Below are 13032 nucleotides of genomic sequence, written 5' to 3'. Positions count from 1 at the left end.
TTTTAATAACATAGATGTACATTAGAAGCACATATTCTACTTAAACAAAAAGGCTGATATGTATTCTACTTATGTATGGGTGGTCACCTTATAAGATTACTAAACAAATCAATTTTTGAACCTTTACCATTATATCACCATATAGTAAATTATAATTAGAAATTGTTCGCTTGCTTCCATTCTCCCCCTCTACAACATTCCTTGTGGGTCATGGTGCCTTGTTGGGTCACATCATCTCAGATAATGGTCTTTCTCCGGATCCCGACAAGATCATTGTTGCTCTCAGATTAGGCCCTCTGTCCAATCCTAAAGGCATGTAGGAATTGCTCGGGCATACAAGCTACCAATGCCGATTCGTTTGCATGTATACAAATATCTGTTTTCTCCACTTGATCCACTTGGATGTTCCCTTCCATTGGAGCCCCGATCAAGAGAGAGCCTTCACTTTTCTCAAGCACATGCTGGTGCACGCTCTAGTACTCATCTCCCTGAATTGGAAATTGATCGTCCATGTGCATACGGATGCCATTGCAATAGCAGTAGGAGCAATGCTAGTGCAGCCAAATGTAGAACTGAAGATGGATAGGCCTATTCACTATGCAAGCAGGCAACACAATCCGAGAGAAACTACACCACAAAGTGGGAGGGCTCCTTCTCTTTCAAGAATTTGACTTTAAGATTATGGTCTGTTGCCCAGGGAAGGACTATGTCATGGCTGATCATCTATTCAGAATCCCAAGTGGGGAGCCAACCTCTGAAGATGGGATTTGTGATAATCTCTCGAGACAACATGTTGTTTGCAGCAGTGGACGCCACCCCTACTTGGTATGAGGACATTGTGATGTTGAGCAGGTAGGTTTCCCCAGAATGTTGATGCCAAGGCAAAGAGGAGGCTTTTACTTAAGAGTAGGCCTTATCAACTCATTGTCAACAGTTGTACAAGAGGGGAAAGGATGAAGTGTTCAGGAGATGTGTCACGTAGGCTGTAACACCTGTGATGACCGACGGCAGACCGGATGGCCAGACGGGGCTTTAGCGTCAACGCCTCGGCCGGAGCGTCGAGGACATGACCATCCAAGGTTTTGTGGGAGAGGACGCCCATGCAGAGTCATGGACGGCCAAGCTAGTGTGGATGGCAGGCCACACACTATATAGCCTGGTGGGGGATGAGGGGCGATCCTCATTCTTCCTCTGTGGTGGCTGGGAGGTGAGCCAGAGGCCATCCCCTCCTATGGTAGCACCCGTAGTGGCGCTACAGTGATCTAACATTGGTATCAGAGCTTGGCGTCAGGATCGCGAGTGGCGTGCAAAGCGGGCCCGACCATTTAATGATTGGCTCTCAATCAAAATTGGGGGGATAACCTTATCCCAAAGGTCTTCATCACCTTCTACAGCAAGAAGACGTGTACATAAGAAGAAGTTGGCCATAGCTAGAAGGAAGGGTTTCCTCTCTCTCTCTCTCTCTCTCTCTCTCTCTCTCTCTCTCTCTCTCTCTCTCTCTCTCTCCCCCTTGCACACACCCAAGCTCTCCATTGCAGGTAAGCAATTTCTGTGTTTTTTGCTTTGGAGCTTGTCTGTGGGAGAGAAGAGGTCGACTGTGCATTCACAACAGGAGAAGAGGTCGACTGTGTGTGTGGGAATCTGAAGAGGTTGACTGTGTGTGTGGGAATCTTGTAAGGGCGGCCTCTGCCTACTACTAGTCGTAGCCGAAGGCCCTGCCTGGCCACACAGCTGATGGCCACCAGCGGGCAGCCTGCCTGGTGCTGCTGACGGCCAGCCACCATGACCAACGCAACCGACGGCCTACCCCTGGCGCTATCGACGGCCAGCCACCACGACCAGCGTAGCCGAGACTAGCCCTGATGAGCAATCGGCCTGGCACTACTGCCAACGGCTAACCCACAGGCGGCCAGCAAGGCTAGCGTCGGCGATCAGCCCCCAGGCAGATGCAAGGTTTTTTTTTTAAAAAAAATCCAGTCTTGGATGTGCAATCCATAGCATCTCATTGGCCAAGCACCTTCAGCCCCCTACTTGGCTTGCCCTCCCCCCCACAGCCTACTGCACGTGCCCGCACACAAGCCTGGCATCACCTCACCACGTTTTCCATACATTTTTCGGGTATTTGGAATGTTTTGGCTTGCACCGGAGGTGGTCTATCTTCTAGAAAGCAGAAGGTGCATTAGCATATCAACAAAAGACACAGCTAGGCTGCTCGTGTGCTCAGGTCTCTCAAGTTTCTAATGCAGACTGGAATGTGAATGTAGATTCATCTTGAGGCACCTTTCTCTCAAATTGGAGCATCCCGGAGTAGCGACGCTTGAAGAGGCTCGCAGCGCAACACAAATTAGCAGTCGACGACAGTCGCTAGTAGCATGCTATTGTAAGGGGGGTGACTATTCTCTCTCCACTGCTCATTTTATTAGCGCTTTTTGTAATTTCCAAGTTCTCGCATTTTTATTTGTGCAAGAATTAAAATATGTCTGCTGGGCGTAGTGTGTCCCCACCACCACCTACTTCTCTAGGGTTTTCAGGTCTCTTGTCTTCGATCGTGGGTTTGACCCCGACCAAATTGTCAGGCCATATACGCTCGTCCGTTTCCGGAGTGCGCTCATCGATCACGTGTGATCCACCAGCATCCTCCTCGTCTGTTGACCCCGCCTTAGGAACCCAGCGAGCCCGCAGTGGTTGCAGCACAGCAGATGACCCCTTTCTGGTCGATGAGCCAGATGACATGAACACTGACGTTGCCGAGGGGACCGAGGAGGACCTCTTGGAATATGACGACGACGATTATGACCTATTGGACCCTGTCGACGTCTTGACAGAGACGGAGCTCTCTAGTGGACTTTTTAAATATCTTAATGCAAAACTAAACAATATGGATAAAGTCCAGGCTAACTTAGTCACACAAAGCTACTTACAGAGAATCTCCACATGGTTAGATGCACTAACATCCACCTTGGCTAGTACTCCGACTCCTCGTGATAGACAAGCTCTCGCAGCACGGGTGAGCGTAGCCTCGCAAAGTGGTTGTAGGAGTATAGGCCGATGCGCCTACGGGGCCATCCGTAGAGATAGCTTTGTCGTTATTGAAAGACTTGAAGCCGCCTAGTTTTGGTGGCGAGGAGAAGGAGAGAAACAAGGACTCGGTCAACATGTTTCTACAACATGTTTCTAGCGAAGTGGTCAGACTTGCATGAGCTACGACAGCAGCCTCTAGCCAGGTGCAGCCTGTAGAGGCTAGCCTCTCATTAACCAGCAAAGTGTACAAGTGGTGGATGAGTTTGACAACTCGTCCTGCCACTTGGATGGAGTTTGAAACGATGTTTCGAAAAGAGTTCTTGCCTGTTAATGATGAGGCGGAGAGAAGCTGGGAGTTATGGGACAAGTGCTCGATGGAGAACAAATCCCTGACTCAGTACATCTCAGACTATAGGGAGGAGATAGTACTCAAGCTAAAGGGGATCGATGCATTCCAAACATTGCGAGGCTTTAAAAGAGGCCTCAAATATGATTACCTTGAGTACATAGAGCCCTTACAGCCTAAAGACTTAGCAGAGGCAATTAAGTATGCGTAGATATTTGATGACATCAAGCGCCGTAGTGCACGTGTGGTGGTTCGAGCAGGGCCGAGGGTAGTGAGAAGAGAAGGTCAGGCCTTAAAAGAAAAGGGTTCCATAGTGATAAGTAGGGGGATAGGATGGACCATGGAGGACAGGGTGGTCATTGGTTTAAAAAACTATGACCATCCAGGAAGAAAAGAGACAGTGAAGTCCAAAAAAAACCGTGACCATCCAGGAAGAAAAGAGACAGAAGCGAAGTCTAAAAAAAAAGAGGAGTATATTAAAGCGCGAAAGGAAAATTGCTGCTTTAATTGCAATGATGTAGGGCACACGAAGGCTGAGTGTCCAAAGCTTAAAGCCAGCACGAGCGGCAACAACGAGCCCAAGAGAGATGGTAAATCCTCTAGGCAGCTGCATACAGTGCAGAGACTCCCTCTCAGTTTCGCAGAGTTCAGAGAGGTGATAATGTGTCATTGTGACGAGCATCATGCTTGTTCGGTGACACCAGTGATGTGGCAGCCTACTGTAGGTCCGCATGACATGGTGCGCATGTATGGCACCATAGGTGGCCGTGTAGAGTCACAATTTTTATCGATGATGGAGCTAGCCACAACTTCTTGAACTACTCGTTAGTCAAGAAGTTGGGGTTGACTGAGACCCAGAGCGATCATGAGTATACTGTTGGCCTAGCCAACAGGTATGACAAAACGGTATGGAATACCGTAGTATTGGGGGTCCCATCAGGACTACGAGGCTCCGCTTGACTTTCAGGTCATGCACTTAGCCAGAGCAGATGTATATCTAGGCAGGGAGTGGCTGTATGGCTTGGGCCCTAGTCTAGCTCAGAGTTACCTACATAATACGCTACGTTTTGAGCATGGAGGTAAAGTCATTACCCTGCAGAGCGACCGTACTATCCCTGCCACACCACTTATTTCCTCCATGGAGCTGTGCACAGTAGTCCGCAGAGGCTAGATAGCAAAAGTATATGCTTGTTACCCTCTTTTAAAGTCTGTTTCCATAGATGAAACTGTAGATGATGTTGCGTAGACAAACAAGGAAAACAAAATAGCCTTGGACAAGACCCACTGTTTGAAAACCCTGTTTGGCATGCATGCGATTCAAACAAGAAAAAATCCAAGACGAAAGAGACATTAAAGAAAAAGTACATAGATACTTTAATGAATTTATTAGAGGAATTTCAGGATGTTTTTCTTGATGATTTGCCAAATGGCTTACCAATCTAGAGAAGTAGACCATGGCATTGAAGTTATGCCAAGATCAAAACCTATAAGCAAACTTGCTTATAGATTAAGCCACTCCGAGGCACAAGAGGTGGAAAAAATGCCACGCATGGATGAGTTGTTTGATCAACTCTGTGGATCGAGATACTTTACAAAAGTAGACCTAAGATCAGGGTATCATCAGGTTAGAATTAAAGCAGAAGATGTTGCGAAGACAACATTTAGGACCCGTTTCGAACATTTTGAGTTTTTGATTATGCCATTTGGGCTAACCAATGCTCTAGCGACGTTTATGATGCTGATGGAGAGCATTTTACGTCTATATCTGGGAAAATTCGTAGTAGTTTTCCTAGATGATATTCTTGTGTACAGTAGTAAGACATAAAAAGAACACATAGAGCATTTGCGTCTAGTGTTCGAGTTGTTGCGAGAGCACAGACTATTTGCAAAGAAGAGCAAATGTGATTTTTTTAAAATAGAAATTCACTACCTTGGCCATATTATATATGTCGATGGTACGCGGATGGAGCCAAAAAAAGTAAAGGCTATTCTTAAATGGCCAGCGCCGAAGAATCTCGAGGAACTGCAGATTTTTTTTGGCATGTCAGGGTTCTACCGACAGTATGTGAAGGACTACGCGAAGATCGCAGTCTCGTTGACTGACTAGTTACGGTCAAAAACTAAAAACATTAGTTGGGGGGAAGCCCAACAAAAGAGCTTTGATAAGCTCAAGGTGACCGTAGCAGCTGCACACCTGTTTTGATTATTGTTGATCAAAATGAGCCATTTGTCTTGGAAACAAATGCTAGTAATGAGGCCATTGGGGCCGTACTTATGCAAAGGGACGCCCAATTGCATTTGAGAGTAAAGTTAGATCATGCACAGCATAACTACTCGGCTTAGTGAGCAAGAGTTACTAGCGATAGTTTATGCACTGAAAAAGTGGAGACACTATTTATATGGTGCTCCTTTTGAGGTCCAGATGGACCATGAAAGTCTAAAATGGTTTTCAAGTTAAAGTGAACTGAAAGGTAGAAAAGCTCGATGAGCGGAGATTCTACAAGAGTTTGACCTTCAGATACGTTACTAGAAAGGTAAGTATAATGTGGTGGCAGATGCACTTAGTCGTATGCCACAGATTAATGAACTTAGTTTCACAGTCTTCAAGAATTATATCTTGGAGTCACTACGTGGTCTATGTGAGCACGATCCATCTTTTATAGAGGTCTAGCATGCTATATGTGTACGCACTTCTTCACAGATGCGACCACCTCCCTCGTTGGCCACGGATTGCTAGTCCGGAGAGACTGGTCGAATGTGAGGGAAGCCAGAGCTAGTCCAAAGAGACTAGCCGTGTCTTCTGGGTATAGTTTGGAGCCGGAGAGCTCTGACGTAGGCCCTTCATCACCTTTGACTACCACGGCTTCAAAGGGGGGTGATAAACTTTGTCGGGGGGAGAAATATGCTAATTACTCCATTGACGATGGGTACTTACTCTACAAGGGTAGAGTATGTGTACCAACTATTGGTGACTTTCAGGCCCAAATTCTTAAAGAAAGTCATGATAGTCCAAGTGCGGGTCATCCTGGGATTCAAAAGACCTATGCACTTGTAAAAAGATAGTTTTATTGGCCTAGTTTGTTTAAAGACGTCCAGACTTATGTGTTGAAATGCAATAAGTGCCAGGTCAATAAACACGAACGTCTTAAGGTTGGAGGACTACTCCATCCTTTGGAGATTCCTCAGGGAAAATGGGAAAGCATTTCCATGGATTTCATTACCGGTTTACCCAAGACAAGTCGAGGGAATGACTCGATGTGGGTGGTAGTGGGATAGGTTAACTAAAATGGCACCACGAAGAAAACTGTCAAAACACCACAGTTGGCAAAACTCTTTATTGAACATCTCTACAAGCTATATGGCCTGCCCGCAGATATAGTGTCAAATAGAGATAGAAAGTTCAACAGTCATTTTTGGAGGGAAGTCTTCAAAAAGTTGGATACTACTCTGAGTATGAGTACGGCAGATCATCCGGAGTCTAATTGGTCAAACTGAAAGAGTTAACCAAATTCTAGAGGATACGTTACGTTCTTATGTTAGTACGAAGAAATCTAATTGGGAAGAGTACTTGCCCTTATTGGAGTTTGCCTATAACAGCTCCAAACACTCAGCAATTGGATTTACACCATTCATGTTAATGTATGGATTCTAGCCGAGATCTCTGATGGGGCTGTAGGCCTAGAAAAGGAGAAGATTCAATCTGTCAAGGATTTCCTTGAAGATATGAATAATATGCTCAGAGTTGCACAAGAGAGCATTCGTAGCACTCAGGATCGCACTAAAACTTATGCGGATAAAGAACGTAGAAAGGTGACCATTGTAGAAGGTGACTTTGTATTCCTCAAGGTTCCTGCGAGGTCAGAAACCATGAAAACGAGAAAGTGTGATAAACTTTCTCCAAGATATTGTGGTCCTTTTAAGAAGATTGGGAATGTAGCATATAAACTTGAGTTACCGGAGAGTTCTCAAGTCCATCCTATCTTCCATGTCAATAAACTGAAGAAATCAGTCCACGAGTTAGAGAACACAGTTTCTCCAAAGATTTTGGTGGACTTGATAGAGCCACCTAAGATACCACATGAACCTGAAAAGATTCTAGGGTATCGTGACAGACAAACCGACATAAAATGTACCAGGAGGTACTTGTTAAATGGACAGACAGGGATGAGGAGGTAGCTACTTGCGAACGCGGTAGTGCAATTTCCAAGAGGTTTCCCCAACCAGTTTGTTTTCGAGGACGAAAACGCTTCTTAAGAGGGGAGTAATGTCACGTAGGCTGTAACGCCTATGGACCGACGGTAGACCGGATGGCAAAACGGGGCTTTAGCATCAACGCCTTGGCCGGAGCACCGAGGACATGGCCATCCGGGGTTTTGTGGGAGAGGACGCCCATGTGGAGTCATGGGCAGCCATGCTAGTGTGGATGACAGGCCACACATTATATAGCGTGGGGGATGAGGGGCAATCCTCATTCTTCCTCTGTGGTGGCTGGGTGGTGAGCCACAGGCCGTCCCCTCCTATGGTAGCACCCGTAGTGGTGCTATGGTGATCTAACAAGATGTGTCAACCCTCATGAGGTTTCCCTCATCATGGAGGATGCACATTATGGACCAGGTGGAGGTCACTGGCCTGGCCATATCACCGCCCGAAAGATCATGCAATCTGGTCTATGGTGGCCCTCCATGTTCTCTGATTGCAAAAAGTGGGTGCAACAATGCAACATATGTCAAATGTCTGGACCCAAACTAGATAGTAGGCACTACTCGCCTCTCCATGTTTCCCCATCTTGGGGCATTGATTTTGTGGGCCCTATCACCCCAAAGTCCCACCCCACTGGGTGCGAGTACATTTTGGTGGCCATCGACTATGCGACCAAATGGGCCAAGGCCAGAGCCACTCGAGATAGCACCGCACTCACAGTTGGCCAAGTTCCTATATGAGAGCATCTTCACTAAATTTGGGTGTCCCATAGAAATCATCAGGACAGAGGAAACATTTTGTGAATGAAGTCATAGATACCCTGCTGGCATGTTATCAAATCTTCCACCAGAGGTCATGTGCTTACTACCCTAGGGCTAATAGTAGTAGACAAGTGGAGAGCATCAATAAGGTCTTGTGCAAGTCCCTATTATGGGTAGCCAAGGAGCATTCTCACCAATGGAATCAAGCCCTCTTGGGTGTATTGTGGGCCTATCAAACAACTTACAAGGCAACCACCTCGCACACTCCATTCCAACTTGCTTTTGGGCTAGAGGCCGTATTACCTTTTGAAATTAATGTAGGATCATCCAGAGTGGGGTAGCCTAGGGCCCCTACCTATCACCCTGCATACTCCACTCAGCAAGAGCAGCTCAAAGTCTTGGAAGAGACCCGCCAACTCACTCGGAGGGCCACAAAGGTGGAGCAACTTCGACATAAAGGAAGTTGGTGTATGCTTGGCAGGGTCCCTTCTAGGTAGTGGAGATCTTGCCCATGGATGCGGTGCAACTAGAAACTCTCCAAGGTGCCTCCCTTCCGTTGGTGAATGGCTCTAGGGTGAAGAAGTATTGGCCTCCTCAGGTGGTGTGACAAGCCGACAAGCGCTCGTGGGGATGACACGGGTTGTACATATTTTATATATTTTTTAAATCTTCTTTACCACTATTGGTTTTCTTTGCGTTTTTCTTTTTCTCTCGTGGGTTACATGGTGGCCTCAATCTCCGCCGATCACCTTTCCCCCTCCCCTCTCACTTCTCCCTTCTGACCAACCCAACCCCCCTTCTCCCCGATCAAACAAAAAAAATCCCCTTAGTATTTTTTTTCCCCCTAAAAAAAATAAATCCCCCCTTAGTATTTTCCCAAATACCCAAAAAAAACCCAATGCCCCCTTAGTATTTTTTTTTCCACTACAAGAGAAAAAAAAACTTTTAAAAAAACGCAAAACTTATCTCTCTTTCCCCCTCCACCACTGACCAACCTCCCACACCTCTCTTTCCCTCACCCCCCAACCACAGACTTTCCCTCTCACCCCTCTCTCTCTCTCTCTCTCCTCTCTCTCTTTCCCTCACCCCCCAACCACAGACTTTCCCTCTCACCCCTCTCTCTCTCTCTCTCTCTCTCTCCCCCCTCTTTCCCCCACCCCACCGACCAACCTCCCCCTTTCCCCCCTCACTGACCCCACCCGCCCCTTCCCTCTCCTCACCCGTCACCCCTCCCCCTCTCTCGCTTGCCTACCCAACCCCCTCTCCCTCCCTCTCTCTCTTTCCCCCTCACTCCCCCGCGCATCCCCCCATGAGCAACCCCTAGCTCCCTTGTCTCCCTTACCCCACCAACCCCCTCATCAACCTATGCCAAATCCCTTTCAACCACACTCGCCCGCATCCCCCCATGAGCAACCCCCAGCTCCCTTGTCTCCCTCACCCCACCAACCCCCTCATCAACCTATGCCAAATCCCTTTCAAGTTGCTCAAATTGTGGACACCTCAGCTAATGTGGATGCTATCCCCCTCACACCCCACTCCCCCTATCTTCTCTCCCTCCATCACCTCACCCCCTCGCCCCCTCGTCCAACTCACCGCCCCCCTCCTGTGCAACTGACCACCCCCCAACCCCCCCCCTCTCTCTCACCCCACCATCAACCACCCCTCTTGGACCACTCATCTCCCCCTCTCTCACCTCATGCCCCCCCTCCCCCACAGCCCCCCAACCCCCCTCCATCTCTCACTCACTGCCCCCCTCTCTTCACCGACCACCCTTCACTCCCCTCCCCCCTTCTCGGAGCTCCCCCTCTCTCACCTCACGGCAACCCCCACTCGCCCCAGTCACCCAACCCCACTCTTCACTCCCCCCCAGCTCACCCGCCTCCCCCTCTCTCACTCACCCACCCACTCCCCCGCAACCCCTGTGCTGCGCACCCCCACTCCCCCTCTCACCCGTCACCCCCCTCTCGCTGGCCCAGCCCCCACATCTCTCTCTCCCCCCTCGCATCATTCCTCACCGACCAGCACCCCCCCTCACTAGTGCGCACTCACGCCCCCCTACTCACTCACCCCCTCTCCTCGCCAACCCACGCCCCCCCTCGCACCCCCTCGTGGCTCTACCCCACCAACAACCTCTACCTCTACCTCTCCCTCCTCAAGGTTTGCAACCAGAGAAAGACCTTGCTTCATGCCAAAGCAAGTTCATGCCCATCTTGTCCAACATAAATCGAAGCTTACCACCGTGGTGGGGACTGCCTTGTTGTCACTCTAGAAAAATGCAGTGGCATCCAAGATGCACGCAAGATATCTCTCACTTTGCCTTGCCAAACTGTCTTCTCCTGGACAGCAAATGATTGTCGCATACACCAACTCGGACCAAGCGACCCCTCCTTCCTCTCACCCCCGACCCCACCCCCTCACCAACCATGCCCACGCCTCTCTCTCCCCACTCCACCGGCCACCCCCCCTCTCTCACCTCACCCGTCTTGCCAACTCACCAAACCCCCCTCTCTCCTGCTCTCTCACCTCACCGGCCCTCACTTCCCTCGTGCGCAGTCACCTTGCCCCTCTCTCCCTTTCACCCCAGCCCCCCTCCCGTCACTCCCCACCAGCACCCTCTCCCACAACCGCCACCTCCTATCACTCCTCCTCCCGGCACCCTCCCCCGCAACCGCCACCTCTCACCTTTGCATTATGCCACCTCACATGGCCAATGTGAGGTACTTTTGTTGTTGTTGGAGAAGGGTGTGTCGTTGAATGCAATGAGTCATCATAGACATATGCCTCTCATGCTTGCTTGTAAAAATGGAAGGGTATTTTGTGTTGAGTGGCTTGTGGACTGGGATCTAATATCCTCATGTTTGATGCTCGCAATGGGAGGACGTGCCTCCATTATGCAGCAAATTTGGTGGAAGCGGATGTGGTTTTGGAAGCACACCATTACATTTTGCAGCACGTGGAGGATCATCTAAATGTGTTAATGAGTTTTTGGCATGGGGTGCAGCTAGGTTGCAGAGAAACTCTCAAGGGCACACCCCGCTCTGGTGTACCATAATACAGCATGTGCAGCTCTTCTCAACCCTTTGACTACAGAGCCCTTTGTATGGCCATCTCCATTGTAGTTTATGAGAAGTCTTGACACTGAAGCAAAAGTTCTGTTGCCGAAAGTTTTGCCCGGACGAAGTGGCTAATGATTATTGTTTAGATTGGTTTTGTGCTTTTATTGGTGTCAATGTGATCTTCCTACTGGATGCCTTTCCTGAGGGATGACAGTGGGATACAGGTAGTGATGGCTTGCTGGATGAAGTGCCCAAGAGCTCTGAGAAATAGTTTGCTGGATGAAATGCCCAAGAACTCTCAGTTTGATCATTTTTCCATAGCTCGCTTACTAGATGAAGTTGCCCCAAGAGCCTAGTTGAATCATTTTTATTTATTCTGTGTCTCTCCAGAAGGTTTACTTGGAAGGATCATTGTATGAGGTATGCCTATGAGTCTACTTGTCGGATGTTTTGCTGGGAGTCTAGCTTGCCATAGAACCACCTGTGTTTTTTTTTTGTGGCATTCACCAAGATGGCGAATTGTGGAGTAGTGTGGGCGACCTGTGGATAGGAAGCTAGGTCCTCCACACTCCACCAATAGCCTCCCTCCATCGCCTCTGACCGCTCTGACCGCTGTCACCGCCAATGCCCTCCGACGGCTCCTACCACCATCACCGCCGCCCGATGCCCTCCAACAACTATCATGCGTCGATCACCGTCACCTCCAGTGCCCTTCGACATCTCTGACCTGCACGGCCAACTCTGATGGCACTCGTAGACGCAACACCCCTCTCCCTTTCCCAAGGTAGGGCGAGATTTTCTTGAGCACCATCTTTCTTTTCCCCAACGGAATATCTTCCCTCTATACTACATGATGAGGGTTGGGACTTCGAGGAGGAGGATGCCGGAGGAGGAGAGAAGGGGAGCACTCTCTCGACAATGGGGGGGAGACTCTCTCTTGTAGGACATTTATTATAGCACATTCTGACCAAGGGACTCTCTCTTGTATCACATTCACTCTAGCACATTTGGCGGAGAGCATATTCTCTAGTGTATGACATTATCTGTGTTGGAGCACAGTCTCTCTTGTATCATTCTTGTCTATAGTTTAAAATACAATGTTGCGCTCTTGTGGTGTTTTGTCTATCTTTCTGTGTGAGCGAGGTGAGTGAGTGGTCAGTGGTGGGTGTGGTGTGAGTTAGAGGCTATTATGGCTCACCCTAACCCTCCTTGAAACACATCCAAAAAGAGCTTACCTGGTGAACCGCAACTGTCATTGAGGATCTTTCCAATGGCCGTGCTCATAACCCTTGAAGTCTCCAAGCTCTACAACTCCTTGAGAAGCAATTCCACCACGTCTCCCGTGAGTGTTGTCACACTGCCACGTTGCACTACGGGTCCTCGTCCCTCCTCTCACCTCACTTCACTCACACACACTCACTAGCATGCAATAGGGAAAGAGATTAGCAAGAGCAAGACTCAATTGCACAATGGGAGAGTATGTTGTATTATGAGAGAAATTCACTTATATACATGGCCATAAGTGTTCACACTCACTTAAACTATGGTCGACCTCATAAGAGGCCTAATGCTATTAAAATGACTACTCTCATAATATATCCATGAAGTACATCACTTAGGACTTTATCCTAACTTGCTACCACATGCT

The sequence above is a fragment of the Cibotium barometz genome, chromosome 14 (assembly GCF_041138505.1).
Source record: "Cibotium barometz isolate CiBa-2024 chromosome 14, ASM4113850v1, whole genome shotgun sequence".
Lineage (NCBI taxonomy): Eukaryota > Viridiplantae > Streptophyta > Polypodiopsida > Cyatheales > Cibotiaceae > Cibotium > Cibotium barometz.
Note: the sequence above shows the minus strand (reverse complement) of the source record.